The 13,072-nt window shown below is 40.1% G+C and overlaps 1 non-coding gene across 1 annotated transcript; it reads right to left on the reverse strand.

The window, feature by feature from the left end:
- Window positions 1-285: 285 nt before the first annotated feature.
- On the reverse strand, window positions 286-388 carry LOC112438615 (small nucleolar RNA U13). Its single transcript, XR_003027017.1, has one exon. It is a non-coding gene; the product is annotated as a small nucleolar RNA U13 (small nucleolar RNA).
- Window positions 389-13,072: the final 12,684 nt, after the last annotated feature.

A 13,072-nucleotide genomic window follows, 5' to 3' on the forward strand; every position in this document is an offset into this window, starting at 1 on the left:
TCTATGTGTCTGCGAGCCTAATGTTTCCTGGTCATGTGACAAGAGCCCGGTGTGAGCTGAACTAAGGAGAAAGTTCTGCAACAATAGTACCTCAGGGTCTCTCTGCAACTTTCCTGGGACTTTTTTCTGATGGAAGGAAAATAAGAAATAGGAAAGATGTTTAAGGAAGCACCCATCCCTGTAATAAATGATACCAAATAAGACAGAATGGGCAGCCGGAGTGATAGTCATCTTCTTAATGTAATCAACTAGTATTCTGCCAAATTCCTCTTTATTTTTTTGTCAGGTCAGACGGGTAATGTGCCAACGTCTAACAAGATTCGAGGGTGGTACATCTCACACATGCATGTGAACACCCAATCGTCATGCTCGGGAACTATAAAGGGATGTCCAAATTCCTCTTTAGATAACTAAACCTACTGCAAAGTTGATTTAACCTCTGAGAAACTGAAATGCTGCCTTATGATACAGCATTTTTTAAATTTTTCTCTCAAATCTCAAATGCTTTAAGACAAATCCACTTCTTTCTTTCATCTTAGGGTAATAAAATCATTATTCAAACTCTGCAAAAGCATGAATCTCATTTCCTTGCCCCCATCTCTACTGAGATATTTTACCAACTAATATTTACTATACAGAGTGGGCCTGTTTTAACATTGCACTCCAGAAAGCCTTTTACTAAACTATTTTCTTGAGAGCACGGTATCTTGCCGTAAAGACAATAACTCCCAAGATCTTTTTTCATAACCTCTATTAGAATGTAAATCACAATAGCAAATACGCACTGACACAAGTACCCTGTAGGTTAAGTTGCTTACACCTGACTAGGAATTGCCACAAAACCCTGATCAAATTTGTCAGGTTTGACGTAGGATTCTAAGACTTAAATTAATAAGCAATATTTTCAATATCTCCCCAGAACTCCCAAAGCTATATCTGAGACAATGATAAAAATCCATGAAATTAATTTCATCCTCAAAATCAAAGCAGCTGCATTAATAATTAACTTAATACATTTCAAAGCCATCTCAATTGTGCCTACAAATCTAGCAAAGATTGAGATCAAACCTGGAACACAATTCCATTTTCCAAACTATGAATTAATGCTGATGAAGAGTGAAACTGCTGACCCAAAAATACCTATTACGTTAACCATCATTCACAGCAGCAGCAGCAGCATCCTGTCCTTTGCACAAGAAGTAGACACCTATTGACTCACTTTTTAGAAGGCTCTGTCCTTGAAATATTTGGTCAGTTAGAATGTTGAACTTGATCCAGACATCTTTACTCAATTTCAATTCTGATCAACCTTTTCAAGGACTCTAGCCAGGGTTAAATGAGCAGTCTATGGCCAAGAACTAACACAAAGTTAACTGTTTTACCAGGAAATCAAACACTTTACCTTGATCCAATAAGCATCTACAGAGTTATGGTGAATCACAATGATATGGTTTAAATCTGTGTCCTCACCCCAATCTCATGTTGAAATGTAATCCCCAATGCTGAAGGTGGGGCCTGGTGGGAGGTGATTGGATCATGAGGGCAGTTTCTCATGATTTAACACCATCCCCCTTGGTGCTATCATAGCAATAATGAATTCTCATGAGATCTGGTTGTTTAAAAGTATGTGGCACCTTCCCCCTCTCTTGCTCCTACTCTGGCCATGTAAGATGTGCCTGCTTCCCGTTTGCCTCCTGCCATGATTATAAGTTTCATGAGGCCTCCTCAGAAGCAGAAGCTGCTATGCTTCCTGTACAACCTGCAGAATCATGAGCCAATTAAACCTCTTTTCTTTACAAATAACCCAGTCTCAGGTATTTCTTTATAGCAATGCAAGAATGGACTAATATAGAAAATTGGTACCAAGGAGTGGGGCATCGATATAAAGATACCTGAAAATGTGAAAGCAGCTTTGGAACTGGGTAATGGGGAGAAACTGGAAGAGGCACAGAAGAAGACAGGAAGATGAGGGAAAATTTGGAACTTCCTAGAAACTTATTGAATAGTTGTGGTCAAAATGCTAATAATGATATGGACAGAGATGGCCAGGCTGATGAGGTCTCAGATGAAGATGAAGAACTTATTGGGAACTGGAGCAAAGATCACTTTTGTTATTCTTTAGCAAAGAACTTGGAGGCATTGTGCCCCAGCTCTAGGGATCTGTGGAACTTTGAACTTGAGAGTGATGATTTAGGGTATCTGGCAGAAGAAATTTTTAAGCAGCAAAGTGTTCAGGAAGTAGTCTGTCTGCTTCTAACAGCCTATGCTCATATGCATGAGCAAAGAAATGACCTGAAACTGGAACTTATATTTAAAAGGGAAGGAGAGCATAAAAGTTTGGAAAATGTGCAGCCTGGCCATGTGGTAGAAAAGAAGAACCCATTTTCAGGGGAGGAATGCAAGCTGGCTGCTGAAATTTGCATAACTAAAAGGAAGGCAAAGTGCTGATAGCCAAGACAATGGGGAAAAGGCCTTGAAGGCATAGAGATCTTTAAGGCGGCCCTCCCATCACAGACCCAAAAGCCTAAGATGGAAGAACGGTTTCGTGGAACAGGCCCAGGGCCCCACTGTCCCAGACAGCCTCCAGACACTGCTCCCTACATCCCAGCTGCTCCACCTCCACCCATGGCTCAAAGGGGCCCAGCTACAGCTCAGGGCACTGCTCCAGAGGGTGTAAGCCATAAGCCTTGGAGGCTTCCAAGTAGTGTTAAGCCTGCAGGTGCATAGAGCACAAGAGTTGAGGGTTGGCAGCCTCTGCCTAGATTTCAGAGGATGTATGGAAAAGCCTGGATGTTGAGGCAGAGGCCTGCTGCAGGAGCCCAGCCCTCATGGAGAACATCTACTAGGGCAGTGCAGAGGGGAAATGTGAGGTTGGAGACCCCACACAGAGTCCCCACTGGGGCATTCCCTAGTGGGGCTGTGAGAAGAGGGCCATTGTCCTCCAGACCCAAGAAAGGTATATCAACCAGCAGCTTGTACCCTGCACCTGGAAAGGCTACAGGTACTCAACGACAGCCTGTGTGAGCAGCTGCAGAGGCTGAAGCCTGAAAAACCACAGAGGTGGAGCTGCCCAAGATCTTGGGAGCCCACCCCTCACACCAGTGTGCCCTGGATGCGAGACATGGAGTCAAAGAATTTTATTTTGGAGCTTTAAGATTTAATGACTGCCCTGCTGGGTTTTGGACTTGCATGGGGACTGGAGCCCTTTTCTTTTGGCCAATTTCTCCCTTTTGGAATGGAAGTATTTACCCAATGCCTATAATCCCGTTGTATCTTGGAAGTAACTAACTGGCTTTTGATTTTACAGCCTCATAGGTGGAAGGGACTTGCCTTGTCTCAGATGAGATTTTGGACTTTGGACTTTTGAGTTAATGATGAAATAAGGTAAGACTTTGGGGGGACTGCTGGGAAGGCATGATTGTATTCTGCTCCTAATTCAGTCATGTAAGATGTGCCTGTTTCCCCTTTACCTTCCACCATGATTGTAAGTTTCCTGAGGCCTCCCCAGAAGCAGAAGCCACTATGCCTCCTGTATAGCCTGCAGAACTGTGAGCCCGTTAAACTTCCTTTCCTTATAAATTACCCAGTCTCAGGTATTTCTTTATAGCAATGCAAGAATGGACTAATATACACAGGAAATCAGTTTCACAACTACTACAGAGCTCTTCAAGTATAACCTAAGGATGCTGAAGAAAACTGAATGAAAGATCGACTACTTCATTATTATTTCAGAGCTGTGAATGGAACCATGTACTTAAACACCAACTATTCATAATCACAGGATAATAGATGGTCCCTGAATTTATTCAGGGATTTAAATTTATGGCTTCATAGAATAAAAATTACACACTTCCCTTAGGAAATAAAATATTTGTCCATCCCAAGGAAAGAGAAGCATATTTTATTCAACCTTGATGAGACCAGATTTCAGTGCAGCTCAGTATGTTATGGTGGGTATATTAGTTTTTTAGGACTACCATAACAAAGTATTATGAACTTGGTGGCTTAAAACAACAGAAATGTATTCTCTTACAGTTCTAAAGTCCAGAAGCCTAAAGCCAAGGGATCAGTAGGACCAGGCTTCCTATGAAGGTTCTAGAGAAGAATTCTTCCTTACCACTTATTAGTTTCTAGTGTATCTTGCAATCCTTAGAAAAGCTTGAGATATAGCACCATCACTCAAACCTCTGCCCTCACTGTATATGGCCTTCTTCCTTCTGTGTCTGTGTGTCCACTCCCATATGAAGACACCAGTCTTTGGATTTAGGGCCCACACTAATGCAGTATGACCTCATCTTAACTAGTTACAACTGCAAAGATTCTAGTTTCAAATAAGGTCACATTCTGAAACTCCGGGTGGATGTGATATTCTGTAGGGCACTATTCAACCCACTACAGTGGGCGCTCTCAATCGGATATGGTGCCAAAGAGTCACAGCTCTTAGCAGATTAATCTCCTATAAGGCTTCTTGGTTCCACATAAGAGCAGGAGACTTCAAACTGTTTTCCCTCCAGGTCTTCACACTTTAGTGTAATTTGGTAGTCTACAAGCAATGCCCGATTTAGAGCAGTATACTAAACATGTGCAGTTTTTACCTTCTTTTATTTGCCAAGATATCTTAGCTCTTGACAAAAGTTAAAATTGACATAGAAATCAGAAAAAGCAGTGGTTTAAACTAAAACTCTTTTAAAATGTTGACCAAACATTAATTCACACTAGCCAAAGAGGAAGGTGATTCTAATGTTCAGCCAAATTGTTAACAACTTTAGAGCAGTGGTTTTCCAAGTATGATCTCTAGACAAAGAGCATAGGCATCATCTGGGAGCTCCTAAGAAATACAGAATCTCAGCCCTCACTCCAAATCCATAGAATCAGAATCTTCATTCTAACGTTATTCTCCAGATGATTGATGTGCTCTGTTCTAAAACTCTGATGCCAAAAGTAAAAGTCTAACCCTCCCATGTAATTCTATACTTTCTGGCAGGAATGGGTATTTGTTTTGCTGAGGGCTGATAGGGAATGTTAAACACATACACACTTGCACATACTGGTCCTTTGCCTTCCCACAGAGTGGCAGCAGCTTTCCAAATGAACAAGCTGTTTCCATGACACCAAATCCTTAATTTGAAGCAGATACACCAACCACCCAGGAGCGTGATAGCATGAAGCACCATTTCATATTTATTTTATTTAGGTTCTTGGTCTCAAACATCTCCTCCTTGAAAAAGAAATCTTTGAGAAGAAACACTAATATTTAAAGCAACACTTTAATTGGCAAATTTGTCCCCTTTTTTTGTCCTGTAAATAGAGCACTCTGAATTATTCTGTTAAGTCCCTTTTCATGATTAATCAATCTGAGATAATATGAATGACTAGTAAATTAATTATACTACTATGAGTATACAGTCTGCCCATCTAGTGAATGTTTTCCTTTTCTCGATCACAGTTCCAGGCCATTTTATTCTTAATACGTTCTTTAAATTCAACTTATTCTTTGCTGTGAACATGTATCTTTCTGTCACTCCTCTGAACAAATAATGGAAAAATTCTCCATTTTGCAGCATCTATACTGAACAATATCCTGACATGAGAGAGGCAAACTCAGGAATGTGACTAAAAGCAATTTATTTGCATGAACAGCAGCATGGAAAGACGGTGAATCGAGTCTAGCATGTCCTGAACAAGCCTCCTTTAAATGTTTATCTCCACAGCTTTTCTAAATTAATTTACCCCACCAACAAATTTAAAGGGAAACAACAGTGTGTTGAATGCCAACCAGTTAAAAATAGTCAAGTCTGTTCTGCAGGGAACAGATCAAATTCAAAAGTACAGAAAGGAGCCGTGTGCAAAGAGGGCAATTAAATAAGCACATACTTAATATGGCTCACAGTCACAAAACTGCAGGCTCAGGTGCAAATCAGCTTCACTGTCAGAAGGTTCAGGCAGGAGCTGTTAGAATTCTTCACAGCATTTTCGAGCCCGGGACACCTACCAGGCTTTCACCCACCTGCTCACACACCAGATAAAATTTGAGAAAAAGAGAGCGTTTCTTGAATGCATAATTCCCAAATGCTTAAGGCAAATAAAGGTCTGAATCTGAGGGATTCACCCATTCTTTGTTCCTATGCTCCTGAGATTCAGCCATTCAGTCCCAGGATTGTAGGGTATGAACCATTGCTGTAAATCATTTTGGATTTCTAAATATATAAGGACAATTTAAGAGAAAAAACAAGGTGACATTCCTTCCACAACCTTAAAGAGCTGGCTCTGTGACAAGAATCAGCACCAGGGGAACCCAACCACGAGAAAGAAGAGGTAGCCCAGAAAAATCCCTTCTAGACGGAAGGATAACAGGAAATGCAGGGAATGAAGCAAGGACTGACAAAACAGAGCTGAGATTAGAGCTCAACCAGCTGCCTTCTCTATCATGTAAATTTCTCAAGGAGTTACACGGGCTGCATTTGCTACACAGGTGTTGCAGCTGCCCTCTCATCCCATATCTCCATGAGGATGTGGCCCATGTCTATTTTGTTCAGAGTTGTATCTCCAGCGTTGAGTACACTGATAGGCATTAGTAGGAGCACAATGTACATATTTGATGGAATTAACTGATTAATGAATGAAACAAAAAGGTTCCCAGCAAAGTTTATCAAATACTATTTTTGTAGAATTAGCATTATAATTATCATTATAAAAATGATACCTGTATTTTTCTGGGGAAGTGTGGGAAAGAACATTTTTCCATAGACAAAATAAAATCACATACTGAAATGGAAGAAAAATTGTAAATCTCATTAAAGGAAACAATTGTGCTCTCCTAATAAAATATTATACATAATATAAATGGAAACATAAGCATGAAATAAGTAAGGATTTTCTTTTTTTAGTTTGGCTCAATAATTTATCCAGCATTGATAGCCTAGCTGAACAGAAAAGCTAGGACAGCTAAGCTACTGAGCTTTGATCAAAGTTCCTGCACAATATTTTTGCCTCTGTATTTCACAGTAACATTCAACTTCCCTTGGATCCTCAGATTCAAACATACTATGGAAGTCGATGGTGGTGATGACTAAATTTCCCTGGATGGATGAACAAAACAGGTTTATGAACCAATTTGCAGCAGCAATTAACAAGCATATGAAGAAGATACTGACTAGAATATATGAAAGAGGCTGGGAAAGTATTTTTAGCACACCAACATGCAGTAGAAATGTAGGAGGGAGTGAATCTTGGCAGTGTAAAAGGTCTAATTGTGTTGCAGATGCTCTACTATGTGAGAAATCTTAATAGCTCTTACACCATCCCAAATCCCTGACCCAGCCCCAGGCTCATTCGGCATCCAGTAACAGAATAGATGGAGCTACACTCACAGCCCCCACAGCAAGCAGATGGAGAAGCAGCAGCAGGATTCTGTATGGGGGAGGTTGATGCCCAGTGCTCCTTCTAGCACTAAAATTCTATGGGAACCTGGATTGCCCAGGACACAAAAGTAGACCATAATAAAGTGTTGTGACTTTCCAATCCCTCTGTCACACCTTCCCAAAGTCAGGTTTCTAAAGGGTACTCCACATGGGCTCTGCACTTCTCTGTTACCCTCCTGATGCAGTCTCTGTGAGAGCTCAACCATGGATGTCATCAGAGCTCAGGTCTTAGGCCCTGCTGCTCACCACATATCAGACAAAGAGGTTACCTCCCGTCTCGGTCTGCACAGGGATGACTGTTCATAACTGCTGTCCAGGTCACACCACATGTAGCATATAGCAGCCTGACCCTATCACCAATGGCTCGCACCATTCCTGGACATGCCTACTGCCTCCCACTGCCAGCACCTGCAGCTTTCCACCTGAGGGCTTTCTCATATGAGGGCAGACAGGAAGTGCCGGGAGTTACTTACCCCAGGAGTAGTTCTCAGCCAGAAATGATAGAATTGGAGGATAAAATCCCTAGCTTCCTTGCCCTTTGGATGGAATAACTCTGAAGGATGTTTTATATTATCTCTCAGATGCCCCTAGTAAGACTGAGCTTCACCCACAGTGGTCATCTGCTCAATGGTGTACACTTTATTGCCATTTGTTACAAAATATACTTTTGTGTTTTATAACCCAGCCCTCATTTCCAAGCAAGGAAACACTGGAATTGCTTTTGTTCCCACACAGACAAGTACTTTAATATTACAATTTCCTATGAAAGAGGAAGTGTGGCAGGCATGTCAGAGACTGCCCATTTAACCTCAGGCCTTACCATTGTAAGCTGGCTGACTGCCAGCTGCCAGCACCTGCAGCTCTCCACCTGAGGGTTTGCTGTGGCTACCAGAGCCCACTTTGCCACCCGCAACATGCTAGAAACAGCAGGGAGTTGATACACTCAGGAGCAGCCCTCAACCTATGACTGAGAGGGATAGCCCTGAAACACTTATTCCACGCTGGCTCCCAGTATTCCTAGTGGAATCATGCTCCAGTTACCCGTGATGCTAACTGGCTTGATAACACTCCCTTCCCTTCCCCTTCTCCCTCTCCTTCCCCTTCCCCTTCCACTTTCCCCTCCTGTCTCCTCCTGTCCCCTCCCTGTGTCCTCCCTTCCCTTCCTCTTTTCCCACCCCTCCCTCCCCTCCCTTCCCCAGTTCACTTCCCCACTCTCCTGTCAGTGTTTCCTGGGATCAATTTCCAAATTAATTACAGTTGCCCCTTGCTATCCATGACGGATTGGTTTCAGGACTTCTCCACAGATACCAAAATCCACAGATGCTCAAGTCCCTTATATAAAATAGTGTTGTTTTTCCATATAACCTATGCACATCTTCTTGTGTACTTTAAATTATCTCTATATTACGTATAATACCCAATACAATGCAAATGCTATGTAAGTAGTTATACTGTCTTGTTTGGGGAATAAAGACAAGGGAAAAAATCTGTAAATATTCAATAGAGACACAATTATCCCATTTTTCTGAATATTTTTGATCTACAGTTGGTCAAATCTACTGATGTGTAACCCATGGATATAGAGGGCTGACTGCACTTGTACTCGTGTCTTAGCCTCAGGGTCTGCTTGTAGGGAAAGATAGTAAGATAGGGAAGAGATGCAATTCCAAATGTCTGGGACTCTAAATGTCAAATAAGCATCCAGAGAAAGACACGAACCCTTAAATCCCTAAATTTTGTTTCCTACAAAGATTAGTGTGAAGGTAAAATGAAGCCCTTGGAGTTCCGAGGCCTCAGGATTATTTACCAAAAAGTATATCTCTAAGAACATTTCTGAGCCCAATACTGAGTTACCAAAGATTGTCATCTACTCTGGTCCCTCAGCATTTCTTTTGTATCTATTCCACAGGATATAATGAGCCTCTTAAAGGAACCTGCCTGGTCAAAATTTTTTAAAATATTTGTTTTTATTTTTGTGGGTATGTAGTTGCTATATATATATTTATGGGTTTCATGAGACGTTTTGATACAGGAATATAATAAAAAATACGCAAATTATCAAGAACTGAGTATCCATTCCCTAAAGCATTTTTGCTTTGAGGTACAAACAATCCAATTACACTCTTTAAGTAACTTAAAATGTACAATTAAGTTATTATTGACTATAGTCACCTGGTTGTGCTATCAAATAGTAGGTTTTACTCATTCTTTCTACTTTCTGTACCTGTTAACCATCCCCATCTCCTCCCAGCCCCCCACTACCTTTCTCAGGCTCTAATAACCATCCTTCTACTCTCTATTTCCATGAGTTTAATTGCTTTGATTTTTAGATCTCACAAAAAAGTAAGAATATGTGATGTTTGTCCTTCTATGCCTGGCTTATTTCACTTAACATAATGATCTCCAGTTCCATCCATGTTGTTGCAAATGATTGAATTTCATTTTTAATAGATGAATAGTACTCCATCATGTATATGGACCACAAATTGTTTATCCATTCATCTGTTGGTAGATGCTCAGGTTGCTTCCAAATCTTGCCTATTGTGAACAGAGCTGCAATAAACATAGAAATGTAGATACCTCTTCAATATACTGATTTCCATTCTTTTGGGTATATACCCAGCAATGGGATACCTGGGTCATATGGTAGCTCCATTTTTAGTTTTTTGAGGAATCTCCAAACTGTTCTCCATAGAAGTTGTACTTATTTACATTCCCACCAAGAGTGTACAAGGGTTCCCTTTTTTTCCACATCCTCACCAGCATTTCTTATTGCCCGTCTTTTAAATAAAAGTTATTTTAACTGAGGTGAGATGATATCTCCTTGTAGTTTTGATTTGCGTTTCTCTGATGATCAATGATGTTGAGCCCCTTTTCATATGCCTGTTTGCCATCTGTATGTCTTCTTTTGAGAAATGTCTATTCAAATTTTTTTCCCGTGTTTTGATTGGATTATTAGACTTTTTTCCTACAGAGTTGTTTGAACTGCTTGTATATTCTGGTTATTAATCCCTCATCACATGGGTAGTTGCAAATATTTTGTCCCATTCTGTGGGTTGTCTCTTCACTTTGTGGATTGTATCCTTTGCTGTGCAGAAGCTTTTGAATTTGATGTGATCTCATTTGTCCATTTTAGCTTTGGTTGACTGTGCTTATGGGGTATTACTCAAGAAATTTTTGCCCAGACCAATGTCCTGGAGATTTTCCCCAATGTTTTCTTGTAGGAGCTTCATAGTTTGAGGTCTTGATTTAAGCCTTTAATCCATTTTTATTTGATTTTTATATATGGTGGGAGAGAGAGGGGTCTAGTTTCATTCTTTTGCATATGCATATCCAGTTTTCCCAGCACCATTTATTGAAGAGACTGTCTTTTCCTCAGTGTATGCTCTCGGCACCTTTGTTGAAAATGAGTTCATTGTAGGTGCATGGATTTGTTTCTGTGTTCTCTGTTCTGTTCCATTGGTCCATGTGTCTGTTTCTATTCAATGTGTCTGTTTTTATATCAGCACTATGCTGTTTTGGTTACTGTAACTCTCTAGCATAATTTGAAGTCAGGTAATGTGATTCCTCCAGTTTTGTTCTTTTTGCATAGAATAGCTTTGGCTATTCTGGGTCTTTTGTGGTTCCATATAAATTTTAGGATTGTTTCTATTTCTGTGAAGAATGTCATGGTTATTTTGATATGGATTGCACTGAATCTGTAGATTGCTTTAGATATTATGGACATTTTAACAATATTGATTCTTACAACCCATGAATATTAAATATTTTCCCATTTTTGGTGTCCTCTTCAATTACTTTCATCAATGTTTTCTAGTTTTCATTATAGAGATCTTTTACTTTTTTGGTTAAGTTAATTTCTAGCTATTTAATTTTATGGGTGGCTATTGTAAATGAGATTACTTTTTAATTTCTTTTTCACATTGTTCATGTTGGCGTACAGAAATGCTACTGAATTTGCATGTTGATTTTGTATCCTGCAACATTACTGAAATTGTTTATCAGTATTAATAGTTTTCTTGTGTAGTCTTAAGGTTTTTCCAAATATGAAATCATATCATCTACAAAAAAGGATAATTTGACTTCTTTCCAATTTGGATGCCTTTTATATGTTTCTCTCATCTGCTCTAGCTAGTACTTCTAGTACTATTTTGAATAAGAGTGGTGACAGTGCACATCGTTGAGGTATTCCAGATCTTAGAGAAAAGGCTTTCAGGTTTTCGCCATTCAGGATGATACAAGCTGTGGGTCTGTCATATATTGTTTTTATTATGTTGATGCATGTTTCTTCCATCCCCGGTATTTTGAGGGTTTTTATCATGAAGGGATGTCGAATTTTATCAAGTCCTTTTTCAGCATCAATGAAAATGAGACTCTTGTTCTCTTCCCTTACTTTCTCTAAAACAAATGGAGGTTGTGTCTCTGTTCTGAGCCACTTACAGCTGGGGGTGAAGTAAGTAAGACCAGCATCCCTGTGGTCACCACCGCTATGACTGCACTGGGTCTGACCTAAAGCCAGCACAGCACTGGGTCTCACCCAAAGCCTGCTGTAACCACTCCCTGGTTGCTGCCTATGTTCGCTCTCCCTCCCCCAGCACCCAGAGAGACTCTCCACAACACGCCGCTGCTGCCACAAGGAAGCGGGGTGGGCATTGTGATTCAGGACAATTTTTTCTATCTCCTCACTGTCTCTTTCAGTGATGTGAAATTATAACCAGGTACTATGAGTGCTCTGATTTTTGGTTTTTCTGAAGATGTATTTTTCTGTGTAGATAGTTGTTAAATTGGTGCCCTTGTTGGGGCGATGATCAGTGAAGCATTCTATTCCACCATCTTGCTCCACCTCCCATCTGCCATTCAATCTTATAAAAGTTTTAAGTCGTGCTGAGTGCGGTGGCTCATGCCTCTAATCCCAGTACTTTGGGAGGCTGAGGCAGGCAGATCACCTGAGGTCAGGAATTCAAGACCCGACTGACCAGCATGGAAATATCCTGTCTCTACTAAAAATACAAAATTAGCCGGGTGTGGTGGCCCATGCCTACAATCCCAGCTACTAAGGAGGCTGAGGCAGGAGAATCGCTTGAACCTGGAAGGCGGAGTTTGCAGTGAGCCAAGATCGCGCCACTGCACTCCAGCCTGGGCAACGAGAGCGAAACTCTGTCTCAAAATAAATAAATGAATAAATAAATAAAATAAAAAGTTTTAAGTAGTAAGTAACATATACTTAGAAAATATTAAAACACTGTACCCATGTGTTCTTCACCTTTCAAAGTGCACTTTAACAAAGTTGTCATCTTTTATTCTTATTATAAAAGTAATAGAGGCTCATTGTAGATAATCTGAAATAATGTGCACAATTAAGATCATGCTATGTAATAATATTTTAAAATAAATAAAATATTTATTTTAAATAAATACAGCTCTCAATTTGCCATAATCATTAGGGCTGGGGAATCATGAATAATATTAAAACAACAAATAATATACCAAAAAAACCCATCCATCATTTTGTTTTTTCTTTAAATCTCGTCCTTCTCCTCCACTTTGATGAATCCATTTTACATGAACTGTTTTCTTAACCTAAGTAAACTGATTAAAATGTAACAACCTTTTCCCTCTCTGCCCACCTTTCTAAGAACTGTTAATGAACA

Source organism: Pan paniscus, chromosome X (assembly GCF_029289425.2).
Source record: "Pan paniscus chromosome X, NHGRI_mPanPan1-v2.0_pri, whole genome shotgun sequence".
In the NCBI taxonomy this organism is placed as follows: Eukaryota; Metazoa; Chordata; class Mammalia; order Primates; family Hominidae; genus Pan; species Pan paniscus.